The following is a 24,854-nucleotide window of genomic DNA, read 5'->3' as shown; positions in this document are numbered from 1 at the left end:
TTGAGGTCAAGGAATAGATAGTACATAGAACCTGTGGACACTTGTGAAAATGTAGGCCAAAGTGAATGGAACTCAGGTCTTTTGAATCTTGGTCTTCTGGCATAACCACAAGAAATATCAAGACCTCCGTTGTGTGTGTAAGAGAGGGAAAATAGCTTGCTTGTGGAATTTCTGAAATTGCATTTTTGTAACCTACAAACCCAGACCCAGATTGTTTGTTTGTTTGTTTCTTATGTTAACCATATAGGAAAAATAAGGTCAGTAGAAATGTTCAGATACTTTTCAACAGTGTTTGGTGCAGTGTCAGGTGCAAGAATAGGAGAGCCTAATCTGGTCTTCATTAGTGCCAGATAAGGAGTATAAACATATTTCTAGACTAGGATAAAAGGATTTTGTTTATAACAGCAGGTTAGTATGTTTTAACTAACCCATTCTAAACCTCTAATGTAGACAGTGCTGGTGAAAGAGAAGACCAACTTCCTCCTTCAATTTCCACACAAATAGTTAGTGTGCTGGGGCAAGGCCAGATGGCTACAGTAAAGTACTGAGATACAGGTATGTTAGCCCCAGGCTAAACAAATCCCTAGGACCCTGGTAACCAAATGGCAGTTGCTCCAGGTTAATCAAGGCACCTGGAGCCAATTAAGATCTTTCTAGAAGGCAGTAGAGATAGCTACTTTAATTAGAACACCTGCAGCCAATCAAGGCAGGCTAATCAGGGCACCTGGGTTTAAAAAGGAGCTCACTCCAGTCAGGCAGGGAGGAGCCAGAGGAGAAGGAGCGTGTGTGAGGAGCTGGGAGCAAGAAGGCAAGGAGCTGAGAGTGAGAGAGTGTACTGCTGGAGGATTGAGGAGGACAAGCGTTATCAGACACCAGGAGGAAGGTCCTGTGGTGAGGATAAAGAAGGTGTTTGGAGGAGGCCATGGGGAAGTAGCCCAGGGAGTTGTAGCTGTCATGCAGCTGTTACAGGAGGCACTATAGACAGCTGCGATCCACAGGGCCCTGGGCTGGAACCCGGAGTAGAGGGCGGGCCTGGGTTCTCCCCAAACCTCCCAACTCCTGATCAGACACAGGAGGAGCTGACCCAGACTGTGGGTTCCACAAGAGAGGAAGATCACTGAGGTGAACAAATCTGCCAATAAGCGTAGGACCCACCAAGGTAGAGGAGGAACTTTGTCACACTAGCTAGCCCATTCTTAAGAACAACTTACCTTGTTTTTACAGTTTTCGAATATGCTAGTTAAATCCTTTTTTACATTACACAAGGGAAAGGCTTTGTGTTGAGCTAGCTGGCATTTTTCAACCAAAAAAAAAGAAAATTATTTTGCAGGAAGATGTCATTTTTTTAAAAAAAAATTTAAATTATTTTCATAGGAAGCTTCAAGTCTCAATTAAATTTTCAAATTAAATTTTTGGTTTTTTCCCCCTCCTCGTTTGAGTTTTCAGTTAGATATTTTGTTTCCTCCATCTTCATATCCCCCCCCCCATCCCCCGCGAAGGAAAACAAAGATGAAAATTCAATTTGATACTAACATTTTAATCTCATTTTGTCACCACCTTTGTGTCAAACATTTTAATTTGAATTTTGTGTTTTTGAAATTCTATGTGGAGGAGAAGAAACCAGGTTTTATGGCTAGCTCTGCTTCTAAGGGTTGAGAAACTCTTTATAGCAGAGGACATGGCGGGGGGCGGGGGGAGAACTGATTCTATAGGAGGAGCAGCTAAGTTCTGAATGAAAAAAAGTGAGTGTATACCCTGAGTGTGTATGTGTGCACATAAGGTATGTACAATAGGGTGAGTGTGCTTTTCATTCCAGGTTTGCATCTTCATCCCTTGGATCCATTTTATGTTTTGTTTCTTTCTTTACTTTGAGTCTCAGAAATACACAACTGAATTTACATTGGAGTGTTTTTGAATGCATTCACCTGTGTTCCCTCATCCAAACAGTTTTTTCCTTATCTTTAACTTCAGTTCAGGAAACTTCAGTAGGTAGCTCAGAATGCTTTCCACTCACTTCCGAAGTGGGGGTGAGTAATCTAATCTTTCTCAGCTGTAGGTAACAAGCTTTCTAGGTACGCCATGGATTTTTTGTTTGTTTGTTTGTTTCAGCTCTGAAGATTTGTTGATAAAGGCTTTCTCCATTGTTCAGCACATGAGCTTAAAGTAGAACTGGCATAATGTATCATTCATTTTTTTAGGCAGCAGTAGGCCTAACAGCTTGTCATTTACTTTAAGAATTAATATCAGTAATGCATTCTCTGTCATGCATATGTCATGCTCTTTTTATGTTGCAGGTAACCTGATGAAAACCTTTAGCAAGGGAATGAGAGAATCAGACTTGATTTTAAACAAAATGGGCAAGATTTCTCTCATTTTATGCTCAATTCAGCATTAATTGGGCATAATCAAGCCTAATGTTTCTGGTGGAGCAGTTCAAGTATAATTTTTTTTTTTTTTTTTTTACTGTGGACCTGCTTTTTCATACTGTTATCTTCTGTAAATTGTACCAGTGCTCACTTGAGATAATCCTAATAATTAAAACAATTATGTTGTACTAAGTATTTGGAGATGTTGAGCAGAATTGAGAGTAGAAGTTTGCTTGCCAAGTCTAGACTATGTCTGCAGATCAGATAGTTACATATCAAAGTTCTATGAACTCTTATGTGTTCATAGAATATCAAGGTTCTCTCCTTCCTCCCTCAAAACCAAATACCTATAGAGCCTGATATACTAATACAGCCTGCAGAGCATTCGTATGGGTGAAAAGGTAGAAAAGGCAAATATTCAATTGCTTGAAACAAGACAATGGTTTCATCTTCCCTTTATTTATCACTTTTCAATTTATATTGACAATGCACAGAACCGAAACTATTGAAGTCAATGGAAATGAGCAAAGTCAACAGTAAAGTCGATGCGATACATGCTCAGTTGGTGCACATCAAGTATTACTGAGAATCTAAAATCAAGTTATAATACTGCAGTTGCCTTGTTTCTGTTTATTTTTGATAACACATGCAGACTGTCACAATGTCTAAGTGTTCTGTCCACGCAGGATGTTGCAATGTTCAGTCCACTAGGGACTTTTGTTGATAGCAACTTGGACCTCCAACTGAATACAGGAACGTGCCTGTACTGCAGCTACATTAGAAATTGCTTGGATTCTAATGACCCTGAACGTTTCTAACTAAAGTAGCTATCTTTTGGATGCTCTTGCCCCATGCTGAGCGGCAGCACAAACTGACATTGGCAGAAATCGAACGTTGATTAGTTCCAGTAGTGTCATAGTCAAGTGGCTGTGAAAAATCACATCTGGGTTGGAAAATGCAGGTAGATTCTTATAGGAGAGTTTAAAATGAGATTAAAATGTATGTTGAAAATAAAATTCCCCTCACTTATCTAGTTCAGGCAGTTACATGATGGAGGAGTACACTTTCTGATATTCCTGTTGATAAACCATTTAACCTTAGCAGGTGAAACGGTGCCTGTTTATTTCTGAAATGTAAAGTCTATGTCCATAGCATCTTTATGGAAACGTGTGAAGGGGATGGGGAAATCTCCCATTAGCGTATCAAGATTTTTGTATCATCAAGAAGAAGAGTTTTAGATGAGAAAGGAACTGTAAAAATGCAGATGTATCCTAACGCAAGCTTCCAATGAGCTTTTCTGTGATGGTGTAGAGATTTATCGAGCTATACCTGGGTTTATTATCTGAATTCTAGAAACAGTAGTGAGTAAAATCAGAGATGCAGCAGTTATCTCAATTAGATACCATATGGTGAACAGATGACACTATATAATTTGAGCCATCAAAGCTTCTCTGAATGTTTATACCAGAAAGGGCAATTTAAAATTTGCCCTAACTTCTGTGCTAAAACACAGCTTCCTCAAACAATAGTGAATATTTTTTTCCCCCAGCCTGGCTCAAAAGATAGTGAGGGAATGTTTTGTGCTTCATTAGCATCTTTCATGAAATATGGTAAGTCACAGGCACTGACTTTTAGCTTTCCCTGGGAGTGCTCCACCTCAGCTTGGCCCCAAGGCCCCACTTCTACTTCGCCCTTTCCTCCAAGGCCCCACCCTCACTGCACCTCACTCTGCCCTCTCCCCCTAGCACTTTCCTCTCACCACTAAACAGTTAATCAGTGGTGGGCAGGAGGCACTGGAGGGGGAGAGTGGGAGGAACTGGTTGGTGGGGCCCGCCAAACAGCTGGTTGGTGAGTGGCTGCTGGTGGGTGCTGAGCACCCACTATTTTTTTTCCCCATGGGTGCTCCAGCCCCAGAGCACCCAAGGAGTTGGCGCCTCTGCAGTAAGTTTGTAACTGTAAACAATAAAAATCCTAAAGTTTTAAACCAAAGTTACAAATTAAAGTTATACAAATTTTGCAAAGCCAACCAGCTGTAAGCAATTGACTGAAACATCAGGGATCTACGAGGCCTTTCAGGCCTCTTGCTTGTGATAGGGTAGTGCAAAGCCATACAGCTTTGCAGAAGATCCAGGAGGTATTATGCCTCCTAGAGCTCTTCCTAGCATAAACCTGGAGCATTGCTGCTGTGCCCAGTGTGCACACCTATCCTTGCACCATTCCCATCCTAGTGCACCCATACAACCTCCAATGTTGTTGTCCTTTCTCTGAAGAATCTTGGAAATATAGCTTAGCTCCATGGAAAAAGAGGATGGCATGGAGAGATGCCTGCAGAAAATATGGTCCATTATATGTTTCAGGGTTGGGACAATGCAGGAGACCGGCTTTGGGAGCTGCAGTTCAAAACAGCTAGAGTAAGCAGCCTACTCCTATGAAAGAGGCATCTGTGTTGTTCAGTTTTTAGAAACTTTGTTTTTTAAAGGAGCTTCCTAGATGTAAAATGCACTGAAAAGATGACTGCTTATTGTCTGCTATTTAGGATCAAAGCCATCAGATATGGCACCAATGCTGAATTTATCCCTGTATCATGTTGAGTTAAACTGAACTGTGTAGGAGGAGTGTGCGGCTCAAAATCTTGTCTCTCTCATCAACAGAAATTGGTCCAATAAAAGCTATTACCTTACCCACCTTGTCCCCCAGGACTGTCACAGAAAACAGTACACATATTTCAATAGGTTGTTCCTGTGAGCAAAAGCTTATAGGAGTAATAGTGTTGTTTGCTTTTGTCTGTGTAGCAGAATTATTGCTGTCAGCAGGAATGTTTTATAGCACTGAGAAAAGTGTCCATTAGTGTAATACTCCTGAATAGCAACAGGTGGTTCTGACACATTGTGCTTCCATCAAAACAGTGCCAGTTCTAAAAATAAAAATGCCGTCCAACAAAATTCAATTGAAAAAACAAATTCAGTCACTCTTCTGAGGTTCCAGACCAAATTAAATGTTTAAAATGAAAACCTGCTTAGATTTAAATAAAATAAACTGCATCTACCATTGAAATCAGTGATATTTGTGTGTGCTCAGCATCAAACCTTATCTTCTAAGAATATGTCCACTGCAGGAGCAAATACACCTCCTACCTCACAAAGACAAACTAATAAACAAAAAAACCCCAACAACCCAGTATTCTTAGCTCAGGTTGAAATAGCTGTGACGACAATGCAACTTGGGTTTTAATTTGGATTAGCAGTTCAATTTAAACCTGAGTTAAAACTCAAGATGCATTGTCTTCACTTCTATTTTAACCTGATTTGGCTCACCCTGAGATAAGAACACTTCCTGTCCCCCACCCCATGTAAATATACCCTCAGAGTGAAGTTCTGCCCCAACTGACTTCACTGGTGCCAGGATTTCGTGCTAATTATTTGATTCTTGAGCTGAATCTATTAACTACTCTTTGAAGGGAACTCTGACCTCATCATTGTAAAAAGTATACTATAATTCTCAACCAATGGGTTATGTAGTGCATTGCTCCCACTGTCTGTTACCTTTGCTAAAAGATTTGCATTTGCTGCCGTGACTTGGGGACTCAGTCGCTTTACCATAGCAAAATGTCATAACTGAAATGTATTATTTTGCAAGTGATTCCTTAATGTAATTGCTTCATATTAATTTAAAAAATAAAAAATGTGATTCTGCAATACAAATCCCTGCCTGTTCTTTCTAGGTATTCAGGAGGAGATGATCCCAGCCTCGAGGGGATCACAGTTTAAGGAAAGATAAATAGAAGTTAGGAGAAGGGCCAAAAACACAAATTTTTTTAAAAAGTTGTCGATTCCATTGTGACAAAACAATTTCCTGGCTTTTTGTGGATTTTTTTTTTTAAGCATGAGTAAATTTAACACTGCATTAATAGATTTTTTGAGTTGCACTTTAATATAAAAGGTGCTTTTTAATAAATAGCTTATGAAAGGTTAATAAATGATTATCAATTATGAAAGACTCTGGCTGCTTGTAACCATGTTGAACAGTTCTATATATATACACATACAACTCATTTCTGTAAGAGTGTGTGTGTGTGTGTGTGTGTAATTATATAAAACAAATAATATCAATCATTTATTAACTCTTTACAAGCTGTTGATGAATGTGCCCTACTTTGGTGCTAGATCTTATCTTTCTAGAACACCAAACCAAACCCCCAGAACTGAACTTCTGGAAAGTTCGCAGTTGTATTTTAACTTTGTTATTTGGGCTCATCTCTATTCTAAATATGCATAGGTCCATTATGTTCACCAGTAGACCTGAGAGTTGAATTAGCTTTGTTTCCAAATGATCTATCGAAGATGACACCGGAATCAATATGTTATGTAGGTAAGCAGTTCCACATACAATTGGTTTGTTTCACTTAGTTATTCCCTGGCTGCAGAGGAAAATTTAGACATGTTAAAAGAGAATTCCCATGAGGCACTGGAATTAATCATCAATTGCTAACAGTTAGGACAATCCAGGGCAGGTAGATTACTTGTTCAGTGTGATAGACCACTGATTACCTTCCAAATCAAAATGTTAATTAGTTTTTAATTTATTTTGCTGGGAGGTGTGTGTGTGTGTGTTTGCTGGTCTCTTAATGTAACTTGCAGATTAACAGCCATAACAAGTTGAAATGGTCAATTACTATTTAACGCTTGTTTAATAAAGTTAACCTGACATGTACAAGGCTAATTTTGTGTGACATTAACACAAAGGCTGATATTTATTCTAACTCTGTGTTTGTTTTCCTATATTACTTCTGGTAAAATGCATTCAGATTTTGAAATTGCAGTACAGAGACTGGAATATACCACAGGGATATATAAGCAAAGCACAAAATGTTGAAGAACCAAAGACTTCCAACATATAATTGAAGTCTTTTATGAATCCACCAAAGACTGAATTAAGGGCCCAAACCAGTGAGGTGTTGAGCCCTTTTTGGAAACAGTTGTGCATGTATAGATGTATTTTTCTGAACAATATGAGAACAAATAGCAGTAAATGGAATTAGAGCCACTTAATCAAACTCTACGTTGTTTGTGAATATTCATATGATTCACAAGAACATTTGCAAATCATGAAAGTTTCATGAATTCATGCTGAAAGTGTCTTTTTGCTTTTTGTCATTTTCTTGTTTAACAAGCTTGTCGTTAGAGCTGGTCAACATTTTTTTGGACAGAACAGTTTTCCATTGGAAATTACTGGTTTGACTAAATCAAAACATTTCATGAGAAGGATTTTTTTGGTCAAAATTTTTACAGGAAATTATTGAAACGTTCCATTTAAACTTTCTTATTATAGTTGACTTTTTTTATTATAAACTATGAATCAAAATAAAATTTTACCTTCTCAAAACATTTCTATAAGATCAAAACAATGTTTCGAATATCTTGTTTCGTGAGAAGTTCCCAGACTTCAACTTTTCGTTCCAATTCAAGACAAAAACAAATGTTGAAATCTTGAAAATTCCTGCAGGACAGATTTCCCTCCCCTTTTTGTGGGGATAGGGGGCAGCACTACCTGTCATCCACTTAGGGACAGCATGAATAAGAAATGATGGACAGTTGCAGTGGTGGTAATCTCACTAGTTTCACAAACTAGGTATATCCGGATAGCAAAAGTTTTATTCATATTTATTTATTTACACACACACCCACCAGCTAGCTTGAATCCATCTAGCATAGTGAACGTAGAACAACTTGGGATTCAGAGTGGGCTAACAAACTGAATTCTCATCCAGGGTCTAGGCAAGGTCTACAACAGCCATGCTGAAACCTACATAGCACTGTTTTTACTGTTGTTAAGTGTAGGGTGACCAGAGAGCAAATGTGAAAAATCAGGGTAGGGGGTAATAGGAACCTGTATAAGAAAAAGACCCAAAATTGGGACTGTCCCTATAAAATTGGGACATCTGGTCACCCTAGTTAAATGAAGGACAAGGGATCATGAAGAAACCCAATCCTGTATTATTGAATGTTGTTTTGTTTGTAGAAAAAGGTTTGAAGGGAATGTTTAGCTGAGAACCTCATTTGTTTATGGAGGAGTGTCACCTTGCCTCCATGGGTCACAACTGAAAATACCAAATTCAGGATAAACTGCTGAGAAATAGGGCAGACAGACCCCAAAACTCATGGTTATTCTCCCAGGAGATATACAGAAGCAGGAATACATAGTAAACTTCTGTTTCACCACACTGGCCAACATGAAGGCAGAAAAGCAGTTTCCTGAGAGATTCCAATCCTTATATCTGTGGTTCTCAAACTTTTGTACTAGTGACTTGTTTCACACAGCAAACCTCTGAGTGCAACCTCCCCTCCCTTATAAATTAAAAACACTTTTAAAAATATTTAACACTATTATAAAGGTGAAGTGAGGTTTGGGGTGGAGGCTGACAGCTTGCAACCCCTCACATAATAACCTCACAGTCCTCTGAGGGGTCATGACCCCCAGTTTGAGAACCCCTGTTGTATCACAACTAAGAACACTAATGATGAGTGGTTATTTAAAACCAATTTCGTCCAACAAAAGGGTTCTTCTGATCAAAAAAGGACCAGCCATATATCTAGGTCAATATACAACTCGGATCTTTCCCAATAATCATGTTGTTGCCAATCCTTTAATATCTAAAATTAAATATTTATTTATAAAAAAGGTGAGCTAAAATTGATTAAAAGAATAAAATAAACACAATAAAGCAAAGTTCTTGGGTTGTGCTTGTAGCAGTGATGGAATAAACTGCTGGCTTGCTAAATCTCTGGTTGCTTCCAAATCATTGGAAGGTCCTCAGTCCCTTTGTTAGAATGCTCCCATTAGTATAAATTCATAATCAGAGGTATGAGCAGGAAAGAGACAAAATGGAGATGTTTCCAGGGTCTTTTTTAGCTTCTGCCAAGTGAAGGGAAACCCATTGTTCTCACTGTGGAAAATTACAGGTACCAAGATGGTGTTTGGAGTCACATGGGCAAGTCACATGTCCATGAATGCTTTGCTTAGTCTTAGGCCTGATCTACACTACGCGTTTAAACCGATTTTAGCAGCGTTAAACCAATTTAATGCTGCACCTGTCCACACAACGAGGCCCTTTATATCGATATAAAGGGCTCTTTAAATCTTTTGGACTACACTCCCCAATGAGAGGAGTACATGAAATCAGTATTACCATATCGGATTAGGGTAGTGTGGCCCAAATTGACGGTATTGGCCGGCGGCTTGTTCCCAACAGTGCAACCATTGTGACCACTGTGGACAGCAATCTGAATGCGGATGCAGTGGCCAGGTAGACAGAAAAGCCCCTTGAACTCTTTGAATTCATTTCCTGTTTGCCCAGCGTGGAGCTCTGATCAGCAGACGGGTGGCAATGCGTCCCAAATCCCCAGCATGGACCGTACAGGAGATACTGGATCTGACCGCCTGTATGGGGAGACAAATCTTGTTCTACAGAGCTCTGTTACAGAACACAAAATGCCAAAGCATTTGAAAAAATCTCTAGGCTATGTGTCATAAACAGATAGCTAAGGAGTTAATGTTTCTTTCACCTGTAAAGGGTTAACAAAGGGAACCAAACACCTGACCAGAGGACAATCAGGAAACGATTTTTCAAAGGCTGAGGAGGGAATGTTTGGGTCTGTGTCTTTTTCTGGCTCTCAGCTATGAGAGGGGATCTTTTCTATCTGTAAGCTTCTAACTTCAGTTTCCCAGTTGTAAGTACAAAGGTAGAAATAATAGGCTGTTATTGGTTTTTTGTATTTACAGTGTGTAGTGTTGCTGGAATGTTTTAAACTGGACTATCTTTTGAATAGACTGTTTATTCATTTTTTCTTTTAACAATAGCCCTGTGTATTGTCACCTTGATGCAGAGATCAGGTTCATGTGTTTTTTCTTTTTTTTTATATAAAGCTTTCTTTAAGACTGGTTGAGATTTTCTTCTGGGTAGGTCTAAGGCCACGAAAGGGAGGGAAAATTCTCTTTGTGTTAGATCTACGGAGGGTGAATCTCTGCAGCACCAGGGAATTGGTGGGAGGGAGAAAACAAGGGGAGAGAGAGATAGATCTTTTCTGTTTCCTTGTATTTGGTTGTCTCTTGTGGAAGAGAGGAGACATGCTTCTTGTATTGTGATGTAAAGAGGTTGACATCAGTAACTCTCAGGTTAGCCCAGAGCAGGAAGGTAATGGGTCGGAGAGAGAGAGGGGGAGGGAAGTGGGTTATTTCCCTTTGTTGTAGACTCAGGGCATCTGAGTCTTGTTTGGGTTCCAACCAGGGATGGTTTTGGGAGACCAGAAGTGAGCCAAAACCAACGAATTTTTGGATGGTGGCAAGCGATATCAGATCTAGGGCTGGTAATAAGCTATAGGAAGGGTCATGCTACTTTTCATTATAACGCCTAAGGTTCAAATCTAGTAGGAAAGCTATGATACAGAGTCCCACAGCACAGGCTGCGTGACAAGCATAACGGAAAGCCAAAGATACAAATGGACGTTATGGAGGGAGGGAGGGGGGTACTGAGGACTCCAGCTCATCCCACCATCCCACCGTCCACAAAAAAAGTTATTTGCATATTGGCTCGAGCTCCCAATGCCTATAGGGTCAACACATTGATCCGGCGTGGTTCAGGAATAGCTCTTATTTTACCCCTCCCACCGCTGTGAAATAGAAGGGGAAAAAATCGTTTCTTGATTTTTTCAATGTCACTGAATGTCTACTGGATGCTGCTGGTAGACGCGAATGTTTGCGATGTGAACAGCAGTATCCTTCCCCCTCCCGGTGGTCAACGGTTACAATATGACTGGCTATCCATCATCAGCAGTCAGCCCATGGTGCTCCTGGCTGGCCTCAGGTGAGGTCGGCGCGGGGCGCCTGCGATAAAAATAGGAATGACCCTGTCCATTTCCCAGTAGATGGTTACAGAACGGCTGTTTAAACCCCATTTCATCATAGCAACTGGGACTGAAGCTCCATCAGCCCCCTCCGCTTTCCTGTGTAAATGATAAAGACTCTGTACTTGCCTGGACTATCATAGCAGTGGATCCTGGGCCTCTCTCTCCGCCCACCATTTAATGTCTGCCTGACTATCATAGCAGTGGAGGCTGTGCCTCCCCTCATTTTTATCTCACTTAACAAGTCAGTGTTATATTCCTGCATTCTTATTACTTTCATACACAAATGGGGGGACACTGCAACGGTAAGCCCAGGAGGGTTGGGGAGAAGACGGAAGCACGGGTTGGGTTGTGCAGGGCACCCCCATGAATGGCATGTAGGTGTAGCCTATCATTTTGCCGGATTGGACATGGAGCGGCTGTGACTCCTGGTTCTCGGATACACTGGTTCTCTAGTCCTTACCCCATATTCTAGGCAGGACGACTCTATTTTTAAGAATACCATAAAGGAGGATATGTCGGGAGTCATTCCATTTTGTCTTTGCGCCCGGCCGACCTCAGCCAGGGGCACCCATGACAGCAGAGACGGTACAGAATGACTATAACCCGATCCATCTCATCACCAATTTACAATGCATGCAGACGGTACAGAACAACTGATAACCGTCTCTGCTATCTTGCAAAGGCAAATGAATGCTGCTGTGTAGCACTGCAGTACCGCGTCTGCTAGCAACATCCAGTAGACATACGGTGACAGTAAAAAAACGCTGAACGGGCTCCATGGTTGCCATGCTATGGCGTCTGCCAGGGCAATCCAGGGAAAAAGAGTGCGAAATGATTGTCTGCCATTGCTTTTATGGAGGAAGGAATGAGTGACGACATTTACCCAGAATCACCAGCAACACTGTTTTTGCAGTGGGGTCTCAACCCCGAATTCCAATGGGCGGGGGAGACTGCGGGAACTATGGGATAGCTACGGGATAGCTACCCACAGTGCAATGCTCCAGAAATCGACGGTAGCCTCGGACCATGGACGCACACCACTGAATTAATGTGCTTAGTGTGGCCGTGTGCACTCGACTTTATACAATCTGTTTTACAAAACCGGTTTATGTAAAATCGGAATAATCCCGTAGTGTAGATATACCCATAGTAGAGGCCATCACGGGAAAGCCCTTTAAGTTTAGAAAGGCATCTCCCATGGTCCATAGTGAGTTAAGTGTTCCTTGATGAACCATTTAACTTGAATAGGCCCTTTAAGATGTGCAGACTAAATACCTTGGTGTTACCACAGGAGCAAACATTTGAAATACAGGTACATAGTTAATATTCGTAACAATATTAATATTCATAACTTCAGATACATGCATACAAATAGCATAATCATATTCATCAAATCATAGCCTTTCCACAGACTCCTTACTTGACATACTTTGTACAAGATCTGTTGCAATTATATAACAGTGGTAGCAACAATTATGTACTTGGTCATATTTTAATCAGATAACGTCACAGAGGACCATATTTAGGTTCTGTCTGAGGGCTTGGCTACACTTGAGAGTTACAGCGCTGGTGGTGGCTTTACAGCGCTGTAACTTACTCCCCGTCCACACTGGCAAGGCACATACAGCGCTGTATCTCCCTGGCTACAGCGCTGCCTGTACTCCACCTCGACGAGAGGAATAAAGAGAACAGTGCTGCTCTTGCAGCGCTGGAGTGCCAGTGTAAACAGTGATTAATCTTACTATGCTGTAACTGACCTCCAGAACCCTCCCATAATGCTTTTTAAGTAAAGATAACACTCTTTGTTTTGTTGTGATGCCTCCCTTTGTTTTGTTTTGAACTCGGGGCTCCTGGAGCTGCTTATTTAAAAAACAAACACAGCTACTGTTTGCTCGAGCAGAGGCAGGCAGGGGGAATGAATGTCCACTGCTAGTGTTTGCTTGAGGAGAGAAACAGCCCAGAGGGGAGAAGGGGGGTCTGTTTTGGAGCAGCTGCTTATCTGGTCTGAAGGCTATTTGCATTTAGTGAGTAAGAGAGGGGTGGGAGCAGGGGTCGAAACTTTTAAAATGATTGAAGGTTGGTGCTGTGTATCTTCAAGTCCTTAGAACTTGCAGGGCAGGGAGCTGACACAGTGTCAGCTCCAAAAATCCACTCTCTCTGTCTCCCCCACACTCTCTGTCACACTCCACCCCACACTCCTCTTTTGAAAAGCACATTGCGACCACTTGAATGCTGGGATAGCTTCCCATAATGCACCACTCCCTACACTGCTGCAAATGTGGCCATGACAGTGCATTGGTAGCTGTCAGTTTGGCCACACTGCAGCACTTTCCCTACACAGCTGTACGAAGATAGCTTTAACTCCTAGTGCTATACAGCTGCAAGTGTAGGCAAACCCTTAGAGACATTCACTCTTTGCCCCCTTTTTATCTTGTGCCCTTTTGAGTAAGGGGGCTGATGTACAAGGTCTTAAGAATTATTTCTGCTCAGTACTGAGGTCGGTGCCAAATTCTTGACTATACTGCATCCATACACACAGCTTCTGCTTGCAGAATAAATTTGCACACCCTGCTCTGCACAGAACAGCGACTTGTAGTGTTAGGCCAAATTGTGTGTGTGGAGATATATTGATATACAATGTGTGTATTATTTCACTGCACACACACACACACTCTACAAATTGTTGTTTTAATATAATTTTGTTGTACAAAGGTTTCATTTGCATTCATCTAGGTTAACCAGCATAACTCTCACTTGGTTTTGCTACTCAATCCATCCCCAAAACACATCAATAAAACCTTTATGCCACATTGCTATCATGCATCAGATGTATATGCATCATGTTATGTAGCTATTTTCTCTGTCACTCTGAAGAGTATTTGCATAGGTCACTGTAAAGGAATACATTCTGTCTAGAATTGTTTTTTGTTTTTTCTCTCAAGGAAATCTGATAGTCCATTTCAAAATACTCAAGTTTATTGGCAAAATCCATGGTTCAGCGTTAATCAGAAGACTGTTACACAAAGTAGCCATTGTCTCTTAGCATGGCAGCTGGAGATGCTTCTTTTATAACAGCAGAAAAGTTGTTTGTGCAAAAATGTATATATGTTCATCCAGGTGTTTGAAGTGAGGCTGTGTTATACAGTTGCTCAGGCGAAATAAAGCTGTTTTGTAGTAGCCGGGGGGCGGGGGGGGGGAAGCGATCTGAAGAAATATCCAATTTCCATTATATTTTTTTCCATCTCAGGTAGTAATAGTGATTCACACTTGCTGACACTACATCTACTTTCAAGTCATAAGTTTGGTTAGTCCTCCAGAAGGGCAGCCCTCCAATAGATAAATGCCTTGTGAATAATGATATATACTACATTGATTTCAGCATAAACAATGATTATGCAGTTCAAATACACAGTTAAATTAGACATTTACAGAACTGCATTTTCTATTTTGTTAGTTCAATTAACTATCATTAAAAAGGAAGATAATAGGTGCTAAAAGTTAACCTTGATGACTAAAGCTGTTGTATTGTATTAGATAAATGGTATTTAACATGCTTTGCAAGCCACATTCATGTAAAGGTTTTGTAGAGTGAATGAAAAATCTGAAACGAATTCCCCTCTTCAAAACATATGATTTATGCTGTGATAAAATTACGTTTTTAGTTAAAGAAATGTGCAGTCATTAAACGATGCCCATGAAATAAGGCTCATTTGTAACCATCTGCTTTACAGCTTCTGTGGAAAATTATTCTTCCTCAGGCTATGCATTCAAGTACTTTAGTGTCATTTCTGTCAAAGTAGTTTGGTTCTGCACTAGTATATTATAAAACTTTATTGTGCTTTTACTTAAGAGGAAGAATAATAAATGCTTTAAAGAGAGGTGAAGTGCTTTTTTAAATAAGGAGGTGGTTGAACACCTAAGCTCTGATCTCAGTTACACCTTTGTGACACATCTGACTTTGTGGGCCTTCTCTGGATTTACTCTAGAGTAACTGAGATTAGAATATGTCTGTTCTAATTCTCTACCTCTGGAAGCAACAGGTACAAGGCTTTCAACCATTTAAATCAGCCTTATTGGTGATCTGTCCTGATGAGATTTAATAATCTGTTATATACTGAGACTTAGCTCTTACATAGGGTTTTTCATCCATAGATGTTAATATGCTTTATTAAGGAAGTGTGTTTGTCTCTGTCATGCTGTCTGGAGAGGCTCAGGCACTCTCAGTTATATCTCAGGGTAGACTGTTAGAAAACAAGGACAGACACCCCAAACTGGTGGTATGTTCTGTCATTAGATTTCACTAAGCCAGTAACAAATGTGAATTCCTGGATCACTATACCAGTCACAGACAGTCCCCCTAGACGCTTCAGCCAGTCTTGCCACCCAGGCAAACTGAACTTTGTGATAAAAGGTTATTAAAACCAAAAATTACACCACCTCAGGGTACTCCCAATCCCAAAGGATCAGTCACTTGTCCCAAATCAATTGGTACTCTGGATTTTACACTGAAAACATCACTGGTAGCCAGTTCTCTAGTAAACTAACTACAGATGTGTTAGCTAAGAAAAAGAAATGAGTTATTGAGAGGTTAAAGCAGGTAAAATACATTAACACGTGAGTCCAAAATGATAGCTGAGATGTAGTAATCTGCTAGTTTTCCACATGTCTCTCAGAGTCACCCAGAGTAACTCAGGGGATCTCTGCCTAGTGTCTGGAATGGTTCCCTGTCAGTGTCCAAACAGTTCAAAGATGAAGGATCTTTCTTTGAATCCACCTTTTATATCTCCATCACACAGAAAGCTAACTGACCGCATCTGTACCCACGTGTGCCTTCCTTTGTTGACTGTGCACAAGAAATGCAGAATGAGTCTGTGAATTTCCATTGTGAACTCAGTGGCCCTGCTTTGAAGTTAGCATCTTCTTTGATGAGTAATTTAACTACAGAGATATACATAATTCAAATACCCACCATTACATAGCAATAGATAAGTGAGAACAATACAAGTAATATTCCATTAATTTTTACAAGTGCTGACATCAGAATACACTTTTCATTAATACACCTTTAATCTAGGGTTATTTAAATACAGGATATACATAATGTAATAGCAAACTATGGGATACAGGCAGATGAAAACAATACAATCTATATCTCCGTTGATACTCACATGCCGCTGAATTGTCCTGAGAATTTCACATGGGCTGGCACCTGCCTGTCAGCTTCATAGTCTCCATTTACATTTTGCTGGGGCACAATGAAAAGTGACTTGCCCGAGGTCAGGCATCCAGCAGGCCAATAAGATAAACTTGAGTGCTGGCCCCACTGTGGCTTCACCAACACACACACTGAAAACCTTCCAAAGCCTCTCTCCCCATTCAGCAGTGGCAAAAGCCTGTGACCTCTGTCCAAGCCCTACCTCGCTGAACATTCCCTCTAATAAAGTTTTCTATGTAGGTTTCTAAATCTTGAGTCTGCTCTTCCATACTATTAACCAGGCTCAATTTTGTCTTAGTTTTTCTTGTGTTGTGGTTTCTCTATAGAAAGAGATGATTTAACTCAAGCTTTTTAAAAGCACAAAACACCCTTGTTTTAGTAGTTAATGAGGAATAATGAACTGAAGTCTGATGTCCCATTTTCCTATTACTTTCCCACCACACATTTTCACCTGCATTTTGTTTGTGTTTAATATTAGGTTTAATCAGAGTTGTAGTTTAAAGGGCCAATATGTTACAAGAAGAAAAGGAGCTGCCATGTAAATTTCACAGAGCCTATGTTTTTGTTTTTACTGGTATACCAAAAAAGTGGGTGAAAGGGAATTGACTTTTCTAAATGTTTCATGTCTTCCTTTTATTTTGATCAACGTAATGGTTCTATTGTTATTACAGTCACTAAACCTTTAAACTCTGAAGAATTCAAACAACTCGTTAAAAGGCGGGGCTCCAGGGTAAAGTTAAAAGTGCTTTTCATTTTTGCATGTATTATATGTACAAACTGAATGATATAGGAATGTATCTGAGATCTTTCTACCTTGTGCCTTATCTCTCAAACAGCAATATTGGGAAAAGCATTGAGAGGCCCCTGGGGGTACAAATGTCTACGTATTTCAGAACTTCACTGTATAAACAGAATAAATGCTTAAAAGGTCTCTTATGGCTGCCATTTTAGACATTCCTCGAGATCACACAGGCTGTATCCGTTCAGAATCATATTTGAATATTATAAGGAAATATCCAAACATAGCTGTTTTTTCTACTTTGGCCTGGAGTTAGATGAGCCTGGCCAACTCTTAGTTTGACTTACATTTCCCTTCACTCTAGTTAATGAGGATAATCTGTTTCTAACAGTGCACTTGAATTTTCCAACCAGTCCTTTAGCCTCATTAAGGATTATTATTGAAGGAACCTGGCCAAGATTCTACAACTCTATGGCATCAGTTCAGGTTGGAACCTCTACTTCAAGGGGTGGCACTACCAGAAGAGGAAGAAAGTGTCACTGAAGGAATTGTCACATACTAGTAAATATGTTGCACACAAACCTATAACTAAAAAAGCTCCAAATCCTGTAGCCTTCCGTTGAACAAATTTCCCATAAGGTTCAGTGCAACGTTTGCCTGGGGTGAGGGAATATAAAGGATTTGGGATTAGAAGCTTTTATAGTTGGAAGTCTTTCCTATACTCAGTTGTTTTTGAAGTCTGTCCAACTTGAATGTTGGACAATCAGGCTTGGCAGAATTTGTTTTTTGTTTTTTATGTTTATTTTTAAGCACTTTTTTAGATTTCTCTCTAAATTTTCACAGTTGTGAAATTATGGGAGGGTGAAATGATTATTTAACGACAGTATACAGTGAGATTTAAAAAGTTAAGCTTTATAAACTGTTAAAACACAAATTGTATACTTTGACATGATATTAAAGTAAATATCTTTAAATCAACAAATCATACCTTTTTTTAAAATATACTATTCATTCCCTAGTCCATTTGTAACGAGCCTAAATCACTGGATTTTCCTCTGTAAGATCTCAAGCAGTATTTTTCTTATGGTGCCTGTCTGTAAATTTTGATGATTATAGATGGAAATATTTTTTCATTTTTTTGCGTGCAGACAGTGAAATCACTGTTTTCCAGCATTTACTGATAAAAAAAATCTAATCCTTGGATGCATATGGACAGTATTCCCCAAAGGAGGGATCCATCATTATTTTGTTATTTCTGTTATGGTATCCCTAAGAACCTTAATCAAGAATTAGGGCCCATTGTACTAAGCATTATACAAACAAGTAATACAAGGACATCCCCTACCACAGAGATCTTACTATCATATATTACCTAATATATGCTAGGAGCCTGGCTAGCTCAGTTGGTAGAGCATCAGACTTTTAATCTGAGACTCAAGGGTTCAAGTCCTTGGTCAGGTGATAAACTACTCACAAAGACCTTAAACTATCTTTCTGGAGTCCTGTTCGATGTTACTTTATAAAAAAAGGGGCCCCAGTGGCCTAATGGATAAGGCATTGGCTTCTGAAGCCAGAGATTGTGGGTTCAAGTCCCATCTAGGGTGAAAAAGCTACTTTTAGGGGGGAGGGATAGCTCAGTGGTTTGAGCAGTGGCCTGTTAAACCCAGGGTTGTGAATTCAATCCTTGAGGCGGCTATTTGGGGATTTAATTGGGAATTGGTCCCCCTTTGAGGAGGGGGTTGGACTAGATGGTCTTTTGAGGTCCCTTCCAACCCTGATAATCTATGATTCTATGATATGATAAGTAGTAGAGAGAGGAAAAAAATAGACAAAATAGGACAGAGCACAAGGTAACAAAAGAGAGAGAGATGTGTTCGCATTGGTAACTAGAATGGTCTCAATAGTCTCAGATTCTCACAGCTTTAATCAAAGTTCCAGGGGTTTAAACTAGAAGTTCTTCGAGTGCTTGCATATGTCCATTCTGCTGTAGGTGTGTGTACACGCCTGTGCACTGGTGCTGGAGAGTTTTCCCTCATAATACATATAGGACAGCCCTGTCCACATCTGAGCTGCTCCTGCTCTGAAGCCATAGTAATAAAGGATGGAGCTGCCCCCCATCCCTCAGTTCCTTATTACTGTGTGTGGTCAGAACGTTTGTGTTCCCTGTGAGCAAACTTTTCACTACTTGGTTGCTTCCTAGTGATACTCATTTTTTGTCATTTGACATCTGATATTTTTTCCTTTTTGTGTCTTTATTTCTTATTTCATTTAAAAAATGTTATTAATTTTTCTTTCTCCTGGTCAGATGGGCCTCACCTGGTCCTAGGGGAGCATACGCCTTGGTACCAGGATTTCAAACCTTGCTTAGGTGCAGGGAGCCTGTGCCTATCAATGACCCTCATTTGTGCTGTCTCAAGAGCTTAGGTGAGGCCATATTAGAGAGAGATGTTAAATTTTTCACAGCTTCCAGCCCCATATGAAGAAGCTGAGGAAGGAGCACCTCTGCTACATCGTGATGGAGACTGTCTATGGACCAGTGTTGGAACCCCCCCTTTGGTCATCCAAGGGAAGCTCTTTGATGACTCCTTCCTGGAGTGCTTCCCAAGCTTTCCTACAGATAGGAGCTGAAGAAGATCCCCATTATTGGGACTTCAGAACAATCCTGGCCTCGGAAACATAAGAGGTCAGCTCTTTGAAGTCTAGGATGTAGGATTCAGACCCGAGGTAGACTCTTGAGTCTCACAATACCAAGAGTCCATAGCTTTCTTGCAATCCCATTCCCATACTCATCTGTGTAGATTTGAGAAGAATACAGCCAGGGACCCCCAGCATCCAGATAAGCATAGCTATTATCTTGTGCAACCAGATCCCTTGGGAGGGAGCCTTCTTCTGATGGTACCGAGATCCTGTTCTGATCAACCTATAGCGTGTCAAGTACAATATTTGACTCTACCCTGATTCCACAGGACCACTCTTAGGAGCACTCTCCCCTTGCCTTCTTTTAATGCATCCTCATCAGCTGACAAGGCTCAGATACCAGAGGCATCCTCCCTGGCACTTGATTACTTTAAGGTGTATCAAGAGCTTCTCTGGAGAATGAAAGCTGCTTTTGGCATTCAGATGGAGCTAGTGGAGGAGAATACCTAAAAACTGATTGATATTCTCCATCCTGCTGTGGCAGGAAAGGTAGCCCTGCCTAAAAATGATGCCATTATGCATCCCATCAAAGCACTGTGGCAAACTTCTTCCTCCATTCCAAATGAATGGAATGTGGCCAAATGAATGGAATGTAAATACCAGGATCCGTCCCAGGGTTTGCGCTGTTTTACTTACAACCTAATTGAGTTTGCCTACTTGTGGCTGCAGTGAAGGAGAGAAACTAAGCTAAGGCTACCCTAAAGAAAAAGATGCCACCATCTTTTTGGCAGAAAGATTTATTCTGCAGCAAATTTACAGCTCCATATTGCCAATCGTCATGCACTGTTGTCAAGATATGACTATTCTAACTGGGAGGCAGTCTCTCAATTTGGGAATAAACTGCTGGAAGGTTCCAAAAGAACAGATTTCAATCAGTTCGGCAGGCGTCCTGGACACAACAGATTCTGCAGCCATGGGATAGGCAGTAATTATACACTGTTCCTCCTAGGTGTAGTCCTCAGGGGTTCCTTTGGAGGCGTGACGCACAATTGAGAACCTATCCTAAAACAGATGAGGCTTTGCACATGCAGAAGAACTCAAGTGGTTTAGAAGTCTTTGGCTCTCTACACTCTGGCTACCAGGAGGACAAAATGTCATCTTTAGTACCTCCTTAACACAGTCATTTTAGCTTCAATGTTCCACATAAAGATTTTTCCACTGGCAGATCTGTTGGCAACTCAAAGTGTCTTCATTTCTGTTCCAGGATGGGTCGCAGCCGTGGATCAATATCCAATGCTTTCCTGTTTCTGTAGGACAAAGACCTATTTATATGGCTATCCACCAGTGCCTCTGATCCTCAGTCATTCTCAAGCTGAAACAAGATCATGGCAGAATGATCCTCATAGTGCCAGCCTGGCCAGGACTGCCATAGTATTCAGACCTATGCAAGCTGTTGACTTGAGAACCTTTGCTGTTACTAATAACCAGAGACTTCATCACAGAGAACCATAGCCAGGCACTGTACCCGAATCCTCAAATGCTGCACAACATAGCATAGTTTATCGCTGGTAAAATGCAGAGGAGGCTCACTACTCAGCTGCAGTCCAGAATGTTCTCCTTAACAGCAGAAAACCTGCCACAAAAGCTGCTTACCTGTGGAAGTGGAAATGGTTCTCCATCTGGGCAGCCTATCATAATATGTCGCCTACTCAGACATTCTGGACTCTCTCTTATATGTTATGAAGTCAGGTGTAGCTCTCAGCTTCTTTAGGGTCCATCTGGTGGCTATCTCAGTGTTTCTCCCTCAAATCACGGAATGTTTTTACTTACCCTATCACCACCTGAAAGGGCTAGATAGATTGTTTCTGCCTATCAGGGATCCAGCACCATTATGGGATTTGAATTCAGTGTTGTCTGTTCTCATGGACCCTCCTTTCATACCTTTGGTGTCTTGTTTGCTTCTATGCCTTTCAGCAAAGGTAGCTTTTTTTAGTGGTCATCGCCTTCACTGGGGGTGGATGGGAGTGAATGCATTGGTCACTGATCTGCCATACTCAGTTTTCTACAAGGACAAGGTTCAGTTTAGACCACATCCTAAGTTCCCACCTGAATCAGTTTATATAATTGCCAGTTTTCGTGAAGCTTTCACATCCAGTACTTTCTTATCTTAAAACTAACACACTTTAAATTAAGGTTATCCAATTACCAGAGTACATAATGTGATAGCCAGGAATAATTCTTCATTAGCTTTCATATTATCCGCGTATAAAGTAAGTTGACTTCTAAACACTAAATACAGGCCTTTTGACCTAACGTTAATTAAGTGGAGCCATATATAAAGGTAATTACAGAGTTACAGGACATGAAAAAGGATATAGCATCAACAGGTTAATTTAGTTACGCTAGTGTACATCAAACAGGATGTAGGTAGATGAAGACAAATACAATTAACATCCATTTTAACAAGTGAATTGTCCAGGTATTTTAACACTCCTTTGAAGTTCACCCACCAGTGAATTGCCCAAGGGCTCTGATCTTAGCTGATCTGTCAGCATCACACTCCAATTTATCGGTTTTACCTTAAACCACCACTTCTGTAAACCACACAGCATTTGTGAGGATTTTTAGTGGAACAAAAGTAGGGTTGTATAATAGAATGAAGATTGAATTAGAAATAAGAGAGAAGTGATGGAGGAAAATTGTTACAACACAAAACAAAATAATAAAATGCAAATGATAAGTGTAGACTTATCAGTAGTCTCCTTTCCTTTATGATAATGTAATTCCCCCCTCCCCAAGTTCAGTCTGTTGCAGAACTAACTTGTTTCACAAGGACCAAGATCCAAACATTCATAAAGCCCTTCCTTCCCCCCTCCCCCGCTCCTTAAGAGGTTTCCTCAATGAATGAATACTGAGTGCCTTTCTCTACACTCTGTTATACTGAAACAACCTTTTGCCTTTGTTCATAGCCAGGGCAATCTCCTGCCTGCTATTATGTTCCTTTTCACCTCCAAGTGGTTTTGATCATTTACAAGTTTCTTTGATGGTTTTCCATTGACTGTTCATCGTGTAGCAAAGCTAGACAATAGAACCTTGTATTACATCAGCAGCTGACTAGGGAGGGGTAATAACTCCTGTTGTCTGAATGGGCCATCTCCAACACACATTACCCTGGTGACTGATTTTTACTCCAAGGGCTTGGCTACACTTGCAAGTTGCAGCGCTGGCGAGGGGGTTACAGCGCTGCAACTTAGCAGGTGTCTACACTTAAAAGCTCAGCCAGCGCTGCAACTCCCTGTTTGCAGTGCCTCCGCATGCCATGCTGCGTATCTTTCTCCTGAGAAGCAAACATATCCAAAGGGAATCCCTCTGCCCTGCCTCGCTTGAGCAAACAGTAGCTGGGTTTTTTTCTAGCTAAGCAGCTCCGGGAGCCCCGAGTTCACAAAAAGAAAGAGAAGGACATCACAACAAAACAAGAGTGTTATCTTTACTTAAAAAGGCATTATGGGAAGGTTCCGGAGGTCAGTTACAAGCGTAGTAAGATAATCACTGTTTACACTGGCACTTCCAGTGCTGCGAGCACCAGCGCTGTTCTCTTTATTGGCTCTTGTCGAGGTGGAGTACAACCATCTGTAGCCAGGGAGATACGGTGCGTGTAATGCCGTTTGCCACTGTGGACGGGGAGCAAGTTACAGCACTGTAAAGCCACCAGCGCTGTAACTCCTCAAGGTGTAGCCAAGCCCTCAGATTTGAACCAAGTCCCGAGTTTCAGCCAACTCTGGTTCCATATTTGCTATCAACTTAGTGAGAGAAGTCCCTTCTTAGTGGGCCCAAATTTCTCCATCCTCTGTAGAGAATTAAACCATTGCATTCACAGAACAGGCATGGTGAAACCCACTTGGAAATGAGTGACACACCAATATGTCTGCCTAATCTGTTCAAACGCATTATTACATTACATATATGATATGTAGTAGCCGGAACAATTCTGCCAGGTGTCTAGCTGCTATTTAAGATATAGCCCAAGTGGACAGAGGCTCTTTGACAAGGGTCATTGGAAACAACTCTCACTTCAGACTGACGAACTCGTCTTGCAGAATATTCTATTAAAGAGTAACATTAAGGTATCTATAGAAGCCCATAACTTATCAGAATCAATCAATTGCAAGAAGCCTGGATAGATAATATAATAAGGATAACATATTAAAGTTGAACATATGCTTTATGGACTTGGGCTTTGTCTACAACTTACAGTTTTGGCAGTCGTGGGCATTACAGCTGTGGTCGTGACAGCTGTGTAACGAGCAGCGCTGCAGTGTGTCCACACTGGACAGAGAACCAGCGTCTTGCAGTTGTGTCCACCTTGCATCCAGTTGCAGCTGCAACTGGATGCAAGGTGGACACAACTGCAAGACGCTGGTTCTCTGTCCAGTGTGGACACACTGCAGCGCTGCTCGTTACACAGCTGTCACGACCACAGCTGTAATGCCCACACTGCCAAAACTGTAAGTTGTAGACAAAGCCCAAGTCCATAAAGCATATGTTCAACTTTAATATGTTATCCTTATTATATTATCTATCCAGGCTTCTTGCAATTGATTGAGTCTGATAAGTTATGGGCTTCTATAGATACCTTAATGTTACTCTTTAATAGAATATTCTGCAAGACGAGTTCGTCAGTCTGAAGTGAGAGTTGTTTCCAATGACCCTTGTCAAAGAGCCTCTGTCCACTTGGGCTATATCTTAAATAGCAGCTAGACACCTGGCAGAATTGTTCCGGCTACTACATATCATATATGTAATGTAATAATGCGTTTGAACAGATTAGGCAGACATATTGGTGTGTCACTCATTTCCAAGTGGGTTTCACCATGCCTGTTCTGTGAATGCAATGGTTTAATTCTCTACAGAGGATGGAGAAATTTGGGCCCACTAAGAAGGGACTTCTCTCACTAAGTTGATAGCAAATATGGAACCAGAGTTGGCTGAAACTC

The 24,854-nt window shown here is 40.8% G+C and overlaps 1 protein-coding gene and 2 non-coding genes across 3 annotated transcripts in view; all 3 read left to right on the top strand.

Moving 5' to 3' along the window:
• The window catches only part of FSTL4 (follistatin like 4), a 464,313-nt gene that overhangs the window by 17,491 nt on the left and 421,968 nt on the right, over positions 1-24,854 (top strand). The gene's annotated exons all lie outside the window — the stretch shown is intronic.
• On the top strand, positions 18,612-18,684 carry TRNAK-UUU (transfer RNA lysine (anticodon UUU)). Its single transcript has one exon. It is a non-coding gene; the product is annotated as a tRNA-Lys (tRNA).
• On the top strand, positions 18,755-18,827 carry TRNAQ-CUG (transfer RNA glutamine (anticodon CUG)). The gene has a single exon. It is a non-coding gene; the product is annotated as a tRNA-Gln (tRNA).

The sequence above is a fragment of the Chelonoidis abingdonii genome, chromosome 7 (assembly GCF_003597395.2).
Source record: "Chelonoidis abingdonii isolate Lonesome George chromosome 7, CheloAbing_2.0, whole genome shotgun sequence".
NCBI lineage: Eukaryota > Metazoa > Chordata > Testudines > Testudinidae > Chelonoidis > Chelonoidis abingdonii.
This window is presented reverse-complemented; position numbering and strand designations above follow the sequence as displayed.